General features: G+C 38.8%; 2 long non-coding RNA genes across 2 annotated transcripts in view; one reads left to right on the plus strand and one right to left on the minus strand.

Moving 5' to 3' along the window:
* The window catches only part of LOC310890144, a 60,925-nt gene that overhangs the window by 34,308 nt on the left and 13,155 nt on the right, over nucleotides 1-13,462 (minus strand). The window lies entirely within an intron of this gene.
* LOC310890145 lies at nucleotides 8,014-10,042 on the plus strand. The gene is made up of 3 exons (XR_014577064.1): nucleotides 8,014-8,151; nucleotides 8,595-8,785; nucleotides 8,962-10,042. It is a non-coding gene; the product is annotated as an uncharacterized lncRNA (long non-coding RNA).

Below are 13,462 nucleotides of genomic sequence, written 5' to 3' on the forward strand. Positions count from 1 at the left end.
CTGACATGGAGAAGAGCCCAGAGTGAATAGTCACATTGAAATCGTTGGGTTTGGATCAGAACTTAAGGACACGGTTGGAACTTTTTAAATTTGTTGGCAGCCATACGTTCATCCAGAACGGGTGTCGCTGTAATCAAGTCTTGCGATCTCATTCAGTCTCACAGCAAATTGCCACCTCTAAGCTGTAAGAACTGTGCTGGCAAAAATCCTTTTGTGGATATTTACAGGAAAATTTCATCTTTCTCCCCTTAACAGTGAGTCAGGTGGAGAAACACAAAGCCAAGGGCACACATTATAGAAATCCTGGATGATCAGTACACACACATGCAAAACTCTGAAGACAACCTCTTCATTCTCTACTGAATAGACACAGAGCTAGAAATTCTTTACTCAGAGGCTGGTGAGGCACTGGAACAGGTTGCCCAGAGAAGCTGTGGATGCCCCATCCCTGCAAGTGTTCAATGCCAGGCTGGATGGAGCTTTGAGCAATCTGATCTAGTGGGAGGTGTCCCTGTCCTTGGCAGGGGGGTGGAATCAAGTGATCTTTAAGGTCCCTTCCCACCCAAACCGTTCTATGAGTCTATAAGAAATAGCATTTTCTGCTGTTAGGGAATAGAAAGATTTCAGGGAAGGAAAAGATTTTTAATACTAAGCAAAGTTCATCATTATTCAGTCTCACAACCCTCAGAATTGCATAGGATGTGTTATTTCTTCCAATTTCTGCCAGTGGTTAATAATATTAAAAATATATATATATATCTATCTGTAAGTGCTCACAGTAGTGACAATACTTCTTTCCTGTGATTTCTTTTCTCATCAGTGGAATGCAGACATGAAGCTCTGATACCAGTTTTGGATAACAATTTTTTATTTTTATTTTTTAGCAGGCAGCATCTGGCATCTTGGCAGACAACTCAAGCAATTTTGTTGGCAGTTCCAGACTTCTCCCTTGGTGCACCTACTGTTAATGGCCTGTCTGAGATAGCTCATCCTCTTAACCAACATTGTTCGATGATATATACTTTCTATTCAGGGAACTCACTGAGTTTCCATTTGCACATCAACTTTCACAGAACAGTCTGCAATATGGAAAATGTCAGAAACTACAAGAACTTCATAACCAGCTGACCTCAAATAAAGTCACATAATCCCTACGGCTCTATTAGCATGTAATTTTGAACTTTTTTTCTCTCTTATTCTTTTCAATAACCACATGAAAACAAATCATTTCCACACTACAAATAATTTTAATTCTTTATGTCCAATTTTATTTATCAGGTCATACAGAAAAGCAGGTTGTGAACATTTCCATGTCTAATCAAAACAGCAGGCTAATATTTTTACCCACTTCACCTCAGTAAAAACTTTCATTTTGCATTAGAGTTCATCCTATTTAAATCATATTACACCTGTTTATTAATATGTAATACAAAATTTTCTGTACTGTATTAATCAAGAAATAGATATTGGGCCTTATATCTTCTGCTGCTCTGAATAGCTTGATTCCACCATAATTAATGCATAATTTGTCTGGGAAACTGAGAAATATTTGGCTTTACTAACCTTTAGAAGGAAAACCACTTAGAAGTCCTACACAGGCCTGGTATTGTGGTGAATATTTACCAACCACTTGAACATAGAAACAAATGAGTTGAAATAATCTTTTAGCCTCTGCTGCCACTACTTAGATATCAGAAGGGAAGGGAGAGGGAACTTCAAGTTACAGTCAGCTTCCCAGTGGCCCTGTTGTGGAAAATAAAAAAGATATTTCTAACAGCTTGGGTTTGGTGGTAAAAATTAATTCATCTGTAGGGAGATTAAGAAATGGGTAATGAATCAAATATGGATTGACTCTTTCCTGATGAATAGATAAACTTTTGTTTGTTTGTTTGTTTTTTAATAAGAAGTTGCTAGCTTTCTTTTTTAAGTGCTATGAGGGAACCTGTCATAGGCACTTGGGACAGCTGTCAGCAGTAGTGGTGCTCTGGAGACACAGGAAGAGAAAAATACATCTGTGCATGTATGTGTGAAAGATTAAGTGGATGGCAAGCCAACAATATCTAATAAATATCAGAAATATCAAATTGGACAACTCTCATGACTGCATTCTCAGAAAACAACAAACACCAAAACCCAATATTTTCCACAGCAAAAAGAAATCACCACAATTTTCACTGGAATCTGGAATTTGTCAATGTTTTCCAAAATGCTTCCAACTAGTATGACTAATATAGATCATGTATTTACTTGTAGGCACAAAACTACTGTGCAAAACATGGGGTTTTTCCTCTTACATCTTTACTGGTTCCACAAAAGAGAAGTGAGCCATCAGTGAGCATTTTAAGATATGACTTAGTTGCTTCAGTCTTGAGGGAATTTTTGGCTGTGAATCCCCATACTAAATAGGCATCTCTAGCAGCATTTTAATTTGGGAGGGGAGAAGCAGGGAAGATCTCATGAAAGTGTTTAAGTGCTTTGGAAAACACAATAAATAAATATTAGACTGCTCATCCTGTAATTTTCTAACCCACAATTAGATTGAATGTGTACTGCTTAAAATAAATTAAGTAAACTGTCCCATTCTATATTCACCTCTCCCTGTCCCAGATGTTTTTTGAGAAATTATACCTTCTGAGAAGACATCTATTTTCCCTGTGGTTTTCTGCAAGCTAAAGAAATTTCTATACCAGTTTCTATTAAAAACTGTATATCTTTTCTCTTTTAGCTGCAGGAATATCATCAGAACAGTAATTCAGGAGCAGGAGGAGACTGAAACATCCCTTTGAGACTGCATTGCCCCATCTATCATACCATGCTGTGGAGAAATGGATTCTGCATTTTCTTTTATTTATTTATTTTTACTTTTTTTTTTTTTTTTTTCCTTTCTTGGCTTCACATACAGGAAAATGAGGCCCGTAGTTTGCACTTACTACTGGAACCCAGTTAATATGAGCAAGAGCAGGCTGGGGTTACATGACAGCTCAGCAGAAAACCAAACCCCCAGTCCAGTTTTCTGTGTTGTTTCTACCTCTCTGTCAAAGGACGTTATCAATAAAAAAGTCCCTTTACTGTCAGCATAGATGAGGACTTTAACTCTGGTTTCACCTCAGCAATATTACCAGCCCAATCACAAGGAAATGGGATGCTGCTCCTTGGCAGCACATTGTTGTGCAATATCCTTGAGTTGCCTCCCAAGCAGGTGGACAGGATGCAGCTGCCCAAACAGGTTTCATGTCCCACTGGAGAATCCATGGGGCATGCAAGTTATCTGCTTGGCTTGGCCTGCAAGCACAGGCCTCACAGGGCCTGTAATGAGAGGGCCTGTAATGACAGGGCAGGTCTGCCATGATGCATCTTACATGGCCTAAAGATATGTTATATGGCCTAAAATGCCATAAAGTTTAGGCACGACATGTTTTAGGCAACTGGCTGCTGCCAAATATGCCTAGAAGTCACAGTGCGGCATAGTTCAGAGATGTAGGCCTGAACCAGAAAGCAAGACAGCTGTTTTGGCATGCCACTGCACTTCTGGTGCTTTCCAGAGGAAGTGGATTACTTTGCCTGTAGTGATGAGGATGATTTGCTTGTGGTACCATAACTAAACAGACTAGAACTAGCTTGGGAAATGCCACAGGTCTGCATGGGGCAATGCTTCAGGAATGATACCTCCAGAGTTACTGCTCAATGCGTACCCTGTATGGCAAAAGGTGAATTTTTGTCATTACAAAGTACTTTGCTTAACATAGGCTAGGAAGTTATTGCTTAATGACTGCTGTGTAGAAGACTAGCTAGAACAAATCACACACATAAACCACAAGAAACTTATAGACCTACAAGAAAAAAGTTATACAATTGTCCTGGTTTCAGTTAGGACAGAGTTAATTTTCCTCCTAGTAGCTGGTAGGGTGCTATGTTTTGGATTAGGATGAGAAGAGTGCTGAGCGAACAGCTGTGTGGTGTTTAGCTGCCAGCCAGTTTAAACTACCACAACAATGTTCTTTGTGTAGGGAGACACAGCTTCAGAACTTGAACGTTTATGAATTGAGCCAAACTGAGAGGTGCTGAGCAGAAGCATACTGTCCCAAAGCCACTGAGTCCTATATTCAAGGATATGCCATTTGGATTTTTGTTATACCGAATATATTTTGTATGTTTTTTGTTTGTTTGTTTGATGTTTATACATTCTTGGGTAACTAAGAACAGCTCTTTTCATCCTTGAAAACTGAATATTCAGAGTTCAAAGCTCTACATCACCTACCCCAGTTACAATACCTTCAAAATGCCAGTCCAGTAGCTTACCATCTAAGCGATTCCTTAGTCTCTAAGCAAGAGGCCTCTGAACTCTGTTACTGAAAATCAGGCTCCTAAGGACTGCCTAATGCATTTTATATATAGGCAATATGTCTTCAGCAGCAGTTTAAAAAGGAAAAAAAAAAAAAAAAAAAAAGGATGAAGAGCACTTAAGGGTAATGCAGAAATTGAAAGAACCAGTATCAACATTTGTAAACCCCCACATACTAACATAATAAAAGAGAAGCTGGACATTCATAAATACAAAAGCTTTCATCCATAGTAACTACTCAGCAAATGCAGCTTCACGAGCTATAATGGTAACACAAATAAAATGCAGTGAACTGCTATAGTATACTGAAACAAGAAATAGTTCCTCAGTGCAATAAAATGAAAGACGGTGGGTGAAAGATTTCATTGTGGTTATTCCTAGAAGCCTAGAAGAGAAATGCATTTTTTAAAGCAGAGTGGTGACACCCAGACTGACAAGTGAGAGCTGGAGCTCCAGCTATCAACCAACAGGGCTCTGGAGTACGCAAGATGAAAACTCCTTCCAAAATATGAAGGAGCTCAGCCTGAAGCACAGTGTTTTGCCAAGAAAAAGCGGGCCACCAAACCACTGGGTTTTCCCCTGATTTGTAAATGTCAGCCAGCAGCCAGCCAGTGTCCCATCACAGCCTACCATGCTGCTCTCTAAAAACTTACAGAGGTTTGGAGTCTCCCTTTCTTCCTTTTTTTTTTTTTTTTTTTTTTTCTTTTTCATCACACGACCAAACATCAGACGAGGACTCACCTCACATTTTTCATTTCCCATGCTTCCTACCTCTCTTTATCTTTTCCCAAAAGAGAGAAAAAGCTCCAGCTTCTCCAAAAGACAGACACGCCCAGGCCAGTGTTCCCTGACTTTCAATCCTAGCCCAGAAGAGCAATAGGATTTTTATGCTGTCAGTTTAGATGTGCTCAGGCCTCCGCCAAGGAGAGGCTGTGGGTACTGGCAGCTCCTCTCCATAGAAGCCTGGCTCTGCCTGCTCTTACCCCCACTCAGCTTTATGCAGCAACCTGGAGCCCAATGCTGCTGTGCCACTGCCCACCCTGGTACCACTTCTGCTGTTAGAGCCATAGTAGTCACAGGCATTTTTCTAACCAGGCAACTCAGACTGGTCAGTTAGTCTCCACTGAACCTGCTACAATTTAATTACATATTTACAGTTTATTTCTTTCTTTTTCTCAACCCAAGAAATTTTTAACCATGTAACGCACTACTACAAAATTTTTGGCTTTAATATTTTGCCTAAAATATTCCTATCCTATTCTCTGATTCTTTGTAGCTATATACAATATATATGAATTCATATCCAATAAGTATGAACTTTAAGTATAAAATATATGTAAAAAAAAGAAAAAGTATTTTAAATAGAGGGAATGTACAGAATAATTCTTCAGCATATGACTCATTTTTAAATCTGGGAGTTCCAGTATTTTTAGCAGATATATCTGGACTTCTTTTTCTTTGCCCTAATTATACTTTTGGAAATATGCTTAATAATTCCTCTCTCTCCTTTTGTGCTTTAGTAGGAATGCTATTCTAGTGGCTCATTTTTATGTCTAAGGTAGTTTCATATTTGTGGCAGAGACAGACAGTTTAATACAAAGTGGTAACTCTACATCAAAACAGCCTGTGCATTCCCTGTCACAAAGAAACGCCAGCTCTGAGACCCTTTAGAGCAAATCTCTTCTGCCTGCATTGATCAAAACAAGGTCTTGATAGAATAAAAGTCTTCATGTATGGTGTTTATTGTATCCAAAATTGTATCTTAAATGCATGACTGTCTCATAAACCTTTCTTACTCAGGCCTCTGTCACTATTTGTCAACCTCACATATGTTACACCTGATTTACCATCTAAAGAATTATCCTAAGTCCTCGTGGACCATGGCACCAGTCTCTGGCAACTCCACCTATTTTCATCTGTGTTATTGATCAAGAGTGTAGTATCAGGGATCATTCCTGATCCCTTTGTATCAGGAAGCCAAGTGATTATACCATCAGATAATAATGATTATCAGCTGGAGGAGCTGCCAAGGTTTTGTGTTTAGACCAGATTTAGCAGCACCACATATATTGGTCACAGGCCTGGATCATTTGTTGGCTCATGAAAACACAAGCATTCTTATCAGGATCACACAGGGGTTTTGGCTTACCGACCACCAGCTGACAAATGTGGAGGATCACTTCAAGGCCAAAATCAATATTACCATGGAGATCACATCAGCCTGTTGCAGTCTGGGTAAGGATGTTGCAGAGCCAAACTACAAAAGGTCTCTGTAATGTGTCATACCATGCTTTCCCAGTTCTCACACTCTGTGTAAGCATCCTGTTTTCACCACTGTCATCCTGAGAATATAGCTGGAGAACATTGGATCAAATACATCCCACACAGTTGTTCTTACATTTGTGCACATTGGATCACCCCCACCCCCACCCTGAAAATAAAATAAAATAATCTTTGCTTGTCATTCAATTATTTGCCTCAAAACCATTCAAAACAAACTCAGCCTGCCTCCTTTCATTCTTCTCCCTCTTAGCCTCCAAGAAAAAGAAAAAAAAAAAACAAACAAACTAAAACTGTATTTTTGTCTCTGCCCTGTTTTTTGAACCCTGAAAATTCTTTGCTTTTCCCTATGCCAAACTAGAGAAAAAATGTTTTGTTTTGTTTTGTATTCCCTGCCTTCCAGTCTGAAAGACAGCAAATTTTACATCATCTAGTGGTCTCCTTTCCCAATCACCCTGCACAGCTTCCTACTTTTCTATGAACCATTCCTCGATGTCTTACTACTTAACTTTATGCTCATTTATCCACTTACCCTTTCCCTAAAACAGGCATGCATGTATGGGCCCAATATTGAATGAACATTCGATATAACACTCGATATAACATTCGAATCATTCGAATGAACATATCGAATAACATTCTCACACCTACCCCCACCTTGGGGCCTGAATAGTCCCAAGCTATTCTTTTCTTGCCTAGCCATGCTGCTATGTCTTAGGGTAGGTTAATAACACAAATAAAGTTGGAAAGGAAAACAAAAACAAAACACACACACAAAAAAAGAAGAGTGCAGTTTAAGTCAAAGTATACCTTTATTGAATAAAGATTGCTAAACGAGAAAATTGAAGGAAGAAAATGAAACCTTTCTGCCCAATAGCCAGAAAGGGTCAGTGAGCATATATCACAGCAATCATAGCAGCAAAAATTCTGGATAAATAATCCAAATTAATAAGAAATAGAGGCTACTAAGAGAAGTAGAACCAACTATGAAATGACTGGTATCAGAAAATTGTGGAACAGGAAACACAAACCTCTGTGTGGTTCTGTAAAATGTAAGAAAAATGAGGATGTTTTGCAACATAGCCCGGGAAATTGATCTACTGTGTCTAAAGTAAATCCTCTCCCACCAGACAGAGGGCCTGTGCCTGAAGGCTGCCAGGGTAGCTCTTGCCGAAGTCGGGGAATCAGGAGAAATACCAGGAGTTTGGCAAGGTTGTAATGACACTTTGCAGTTCAGCATTGAGATTTCTGACTTCTCCTGGGCCTCTTTTGCTGGGAATCCCTGTGGTAGTTTCACCTGGTGGCTAGAGTCCTCTATAGTGCCTGTCAGCAAATACTTCTTAGTTGCTTTTTACCATTGTCAAATGATCATTTGAAACATCTGTGGCAAAGAGAGAAAGCACTTCATTACTAATGGCTGGAAACAAACAATATACTGCACTGCTGCCCAAATCAGTCTTTCTGATGACCATTTACATATCAACACCATCTGAGAATATGTCTGAAGCCTGGATCCTAGAACTGGGCAGGTCCTTTTCATACGTATTTATTTATTTATTTATTTATTTTATTGGGGGGGGGGGGGGGGGGGGGGGGTGGCCTTTTGATCAGAGGCATCTGTGTACCTGAGACTGCAGTTCCTCTGGGAATTTAGCTATAAACAAGGGTTCAGAAAAATCTGCCAGAGAATGGTAAATGATTGATAAGTGATATGGTTGAGAATAGCATTATAAAAAGTATTTCAAACTGCTGTGAACTGTCTAGCTCTCAAATACATTGTGACCTGAAGAAAAGGGGGGGGGGGAATAAAAAAAGCAAACAAACAAACAACAACAAAACAACAACCTACTGTTAAAACAGCACAATGGGAGATAGAATAATATATATATATATAATATATATAATTTATATATATATATACAAAGATCTACCTCTAAACTCATGATCAGCATAGATATAAAATATTATTTAGACACAGAGAGGAACAGACGGGAGAGCCTTGCCAAACCTCAGACTATCCCTGCCTGACTTATTGGAGTGAGACACTTCTGGCTCCTGATGCTAGAACTTGTTTAATCTTACAAGTCCTGGGTACGTTCTGCTCTGCTGTGGTATCCATGGAGAAATCACCACCAAAGTCCTGAACTGAGAGAGAAGAAACAGGTAAATATCCACAGCGTGCTTGGCCAGTGGCTTCAGGCCTCACTGCCCTGTGGGGAGAGTTAAAGAAGGCTTCCTAGAGTTGCATGTAAAACTAGAACAGCCTGTTTTATACTAGTAGCCTGACTTTCAATAAAACTATAGGATATGGAACCCAGAAGTACTTTTGTTTTGTTTAGGGGCAGATCATGGACCACAGTATTGGGACTGCACCTCAGCCCTTTATGGGAGGAAGATGTGTCTGCGAATACAGCTTATGGCTGCATACTGCTCGGACATAAGATAGGCAGACCCACTGAATCACAGAATCACAGAATTGTAGGGGTCGGAAGGGACCTCCAGAGATCATCGGGTCCAAACCCCCTGTCAAAGCAAGTTCTCTAGAGCAGGTTGCCCGGGTAAGTGTCCAGACGGGCCTTGAATATCTCCAGAGAAGGAAACTCAACAACCTCCCTGGGCAAGTACACTGAAATACACCTACATTTTTGAAACACAAGAATTTTACTAAAATATCTCATTTAGACATTTAAGTAGTGAGCAAAACAACAGGAAAAAGCAGCACATGCCATAGGTAATGGCAATTCATTTTCTCTTAATGGAAAATACAGCTTTCACTGACGTGGTGTGTCCTGATCCTGTCAGAAAAACAAGCGTCCTTGCTCTTTAGTGAAGTTCAATAAGTGAAGGAATCATGCTCTCTCATTTCTACAAAGGGCATTTGTAAATAATTGTGGTGGAATGATGTGTGTCAACACAAAAGCTAGAAAGTTAGGAAATACAACAGGCTGATGCTAAAACAAGATGGAATGTGTAAAATTGGCATTGTCAGGGTACATATTCCTGAAGCACTGCACGAAAATTTGAAGTGAGAGGAAAACATTTAGAGAAATATGTGAGATTTTAAAGAAAATTTGTTCTCAGATGCAATGTCTATGCACCCGTGGATTTCATTAGCCTTTTTTTTTTTTTTTTTTTGTATGTAGAACTCTTTCTGATAGGAGGATTTGGAAATGAGTTACAACTTTCAGCATGATGCCTCTATAAATTATATTAAAAATGGTCTTTTTCTTTGCAATAAAATATTTCAGTACTTAAGAACAGGAAGCCAAGAATCTGCATTAATTTTAACATTTGTAATTCAGCAGACTGTACACATGTCAAGTAAATAATACAGAAACTGGCTACAGCCCTAATAGAAAAGGCACATAGCACACAGATACTGAATGTGAAGTGTAGTTGATAAAGTTTAAGTCTGCTGTTCAATAGCAATACACAACATGAATGCAAGAGAAACAATGTGCCTGTGTACATACAAGTAGAAATGCTTGTATGTGGCTGATGGCATAAGGAAATTGATGACAAATGGGGAAATTCTGGATTCCTTTCTCATCTGGCATAAATCATGATGCAGCAAACACTGTCAATCTGGTCCATGAATTTAAGGAAGATTCCTTTCATGTGTGCGTGTGTGTGTGAAATTGTTAATTTTTGCAGAGATAAAAATGCAGAATATGCAACAAAGAAAATACCCACATAGAAATATAATAACCATAATATCGTGTTGTATTAAGCATCATATTGTAGTTACACTTTTTACTAAAATGTAATCAACTTGACATTTATCCAGCATTGTTTTAACAGAGTGGTTTATGGATCAGATGCATTTAAGCCTCGTGGAGAAATTGACTTTTTTTTGTTATTGCTAATTATTACTTCCATTTTTGCAGGATTGACTGTTTGTGATATTTTTTCCTCAGTAACATGTCACTGCTGATTATTTTCTTTGACTAATTGATCAAATACAATTGATATTCATGAAAAGAAAAAAAAAAAGAAAGTACTGTAAGATAAGGAAGACAAATAATATTTTCAATAGCATCTTAATCCAAATTTTCAAAAGGTTTCAAAAACCATTACTCCGAAGGTGATTAGGTGCATAAACTACTTGCAAAAGGCAGCACTAATTTTCAGAAATATGTAAGAATCTGAATGCAGAAGGAGAAAAAATGGCTTTAGGGGCAGAGGGAACATATGCTGATGAGAAATTAGGAGCAGACCACATATTCAGAATCATATCAGTCATTGCTTACCACCTGAACCGACATTATATATCTAAGGTCTGGCTTGTAATTCGTAAGTATTACTCCTGGTCCTGAATAAAACGCTAATCTAGGAGAAACTGACCTTTCTATTTCTTCGCTTGTGAAGTCTGGATGATGCCTCTCATAGGCACAAAGGGCCACAGAGCACAGGTGTGATGCTGCCATGTCTAGACTATCCTAATTTTGCACCCAGGGAAGCCTGGGGTTTGTGCCATTCTGAAGTCAGGCCGTGCTGACCTGTCCACAACATGGGCTCACAAAGATTTGTAAAGCAGCTGAACTAAAGGGAGTATGACCTCTGAGATCATACTGATCTGTGACAATATATTTTGAAGAGTTTTCATGCTATCTGAAGCTAATGAGTCATGAAGACTTTGTAAGGAATCATCGTACAAGGGTACTTTGCATTATTGGAATACTAAGCAATATTTTGCTTATGTTCCTCTAAACAAAATTAGTCATATATATTAGTCTTCCTGACCCTTGAAAGTAATTACTAGCATAAAGACATTGTATAAAAATATTTGATAAATTGTTTCATTGTTCTCATTTGTTCTGAGGTTAGCATTTTTGTTAGTCCTTTACTGTGTTTAAATTTCCAGATAATAGAAGGAGATACTTCCGTAATTAGTGGTAAAAGGATTGGTTTTATCTACTGTAAGTCTCCCTGAGTACAGAAATTTTCGAAAAACAGATTTTCAGACTTTATCTTCCTCTCAAACACTGCCTTTTCTGTGTGCAAACAGCTCTTCTTTTTTTATAACAGCAACCACAAAAATTGATGGAATCGACTTACAATTTTAGACAACCCCATTATCCCCCTAGAGACTCTTCCCTGAAAAGTCCACTTTTGCAATGACCATACACAAGTGTTTTCAGTAGTAGTAAGGCATGTGTTAAAGCAAATGCTAATATAAGAAACCTCTATTCATTTTCCCTCAGAGGAGTTTTATACTGTGTCTCACCAAGTAGAAAGTTAGCAAAATCTTCTGTCATAGTAGGTTTGTCGAAGACTTGTATGCCTGACATGGACTGATATGCCAAGGAAATAAAATCTTCTGGCTTCAGTGGCAGTATAAACAGTAAACTACAAAAGCCAATTCTTCATTTTAGAGCCAATCCTCAGTAAGAGGTAGATACCTCACCTTCAGACAGCACGATCCTACCGAAAGAGAGTGCACAATACTTCCTAAGCAAAAGTGTTTTCCAGGTGTGTTTAAAAAGAAATATTACTGCTAGTCTTGCAGTGAGTTATCTGTAAGTCATCTTATCGATTGTTACCTTATAAAGCAGAATAGATATAGAAAAATAAAATCAATACAAAAATACTGGGAATACAGTTAGCCTAAGGAGGAATATCAGCTTGCCAAAGCCATGTCTGACAGGTATCAAACTTCTGTCATTATAAAGGAAAGAACAGTGGTCTGGTAAGACTAACTCTGACATAACTTGGGAACCATTTACCCCACCTGGAGCACTGTGTTCAGCTCTGGGATCCCCAGCACAAGAAGGACATGGATGTATTAGAGCAGTCCCAGAGGAACTGGGAAAGATGATCACAAAGATGATCAGAGGGCTGGAACACCTCTCCTATGGAGACAGGCTCAGGGAGTTGGAGCTGTACAGCCTGGAGAAGAGAAGGCTCCAGAGAGACCTTATAGTGGCCATCCAGTACCTAAAGGAAGCCTACGGGAAAGCTGGGGAGGGACTCTTTGTCAGGGGGTGTAGTGATAGGACAAGGGGAAATAGCTTTAAAGAAAACAAAACAAAACAACAATAACAACAACAACAAAAATAGATTTGATTATATATCAGGAAGAAGTTCTTTACTATGGTAGGTGGTGAGGCCCTGGAACAGGTTGCCCAGAGAAGCTGTGGATACCCCATCCCTGGAGGTGTTCAAGGCCAGGCTGGATGGGGCTTTGATCAGCTTGGTCTAGTGGGAACTGTCCCTGCCCATGGCATGGAGTTTGAACAAGATGATCTTTAAAGGTCTTTTCCAACCCAAACTATTCTATGATTCTATGATGCTGTGATTCTATGATTCTACATTTCTATGATTTAAGAAACACTGAAAAATAACCAGAGCCTGATGTATGTCAGCCTTAAAGTCATGGCACTGAAAGCCAGGACAAAACATCAGTTGTCTCTGTATTGCGTCTGATTCAACTATACAAACCAATGTTTGTATACAAACCAATAATTTGCTTTTCTTGGTGCACGTTTCCCCCTAAATGATGGCACCTTTTGATCAGAAAACAGCAAAAGAGGGAGAATCTGTCATGTTAATATTGCAGTGATTTCTTAGTTCTCTTCCATTCTGTATCCATTTTTTTTTTTTAAAGCTACATGTCAGAACCAAACAGTCTCATCAATTCATCCTCAAGACTCATTTCTTTCTTGTTTTTACTTTCATGTTATTTTGCTAGAGGAACACTCTAATCGTTTATTGTGTGGTCTAGGTATTAAAGTATAACTCAAAAACCAATCCATAAGGTACACTTTTTGGAACATTTGCTATATTGTTTTTACTATATTGGTTTTGTAGCTTTTACTCAGCATGTTACATGGTCATATA

Source organism: Anser anser (genome assembly GCF_964211835.1).
Source record: "Anser anser genome assembly, chromosome: Z".
In the NCBI taxonomy this organism is placed as follows: domain Eukaryota; kingdom Metazoa; phylum Chordata; class Aves; order Anseriformes; family Anatidae; genus Anser; species Anser anser.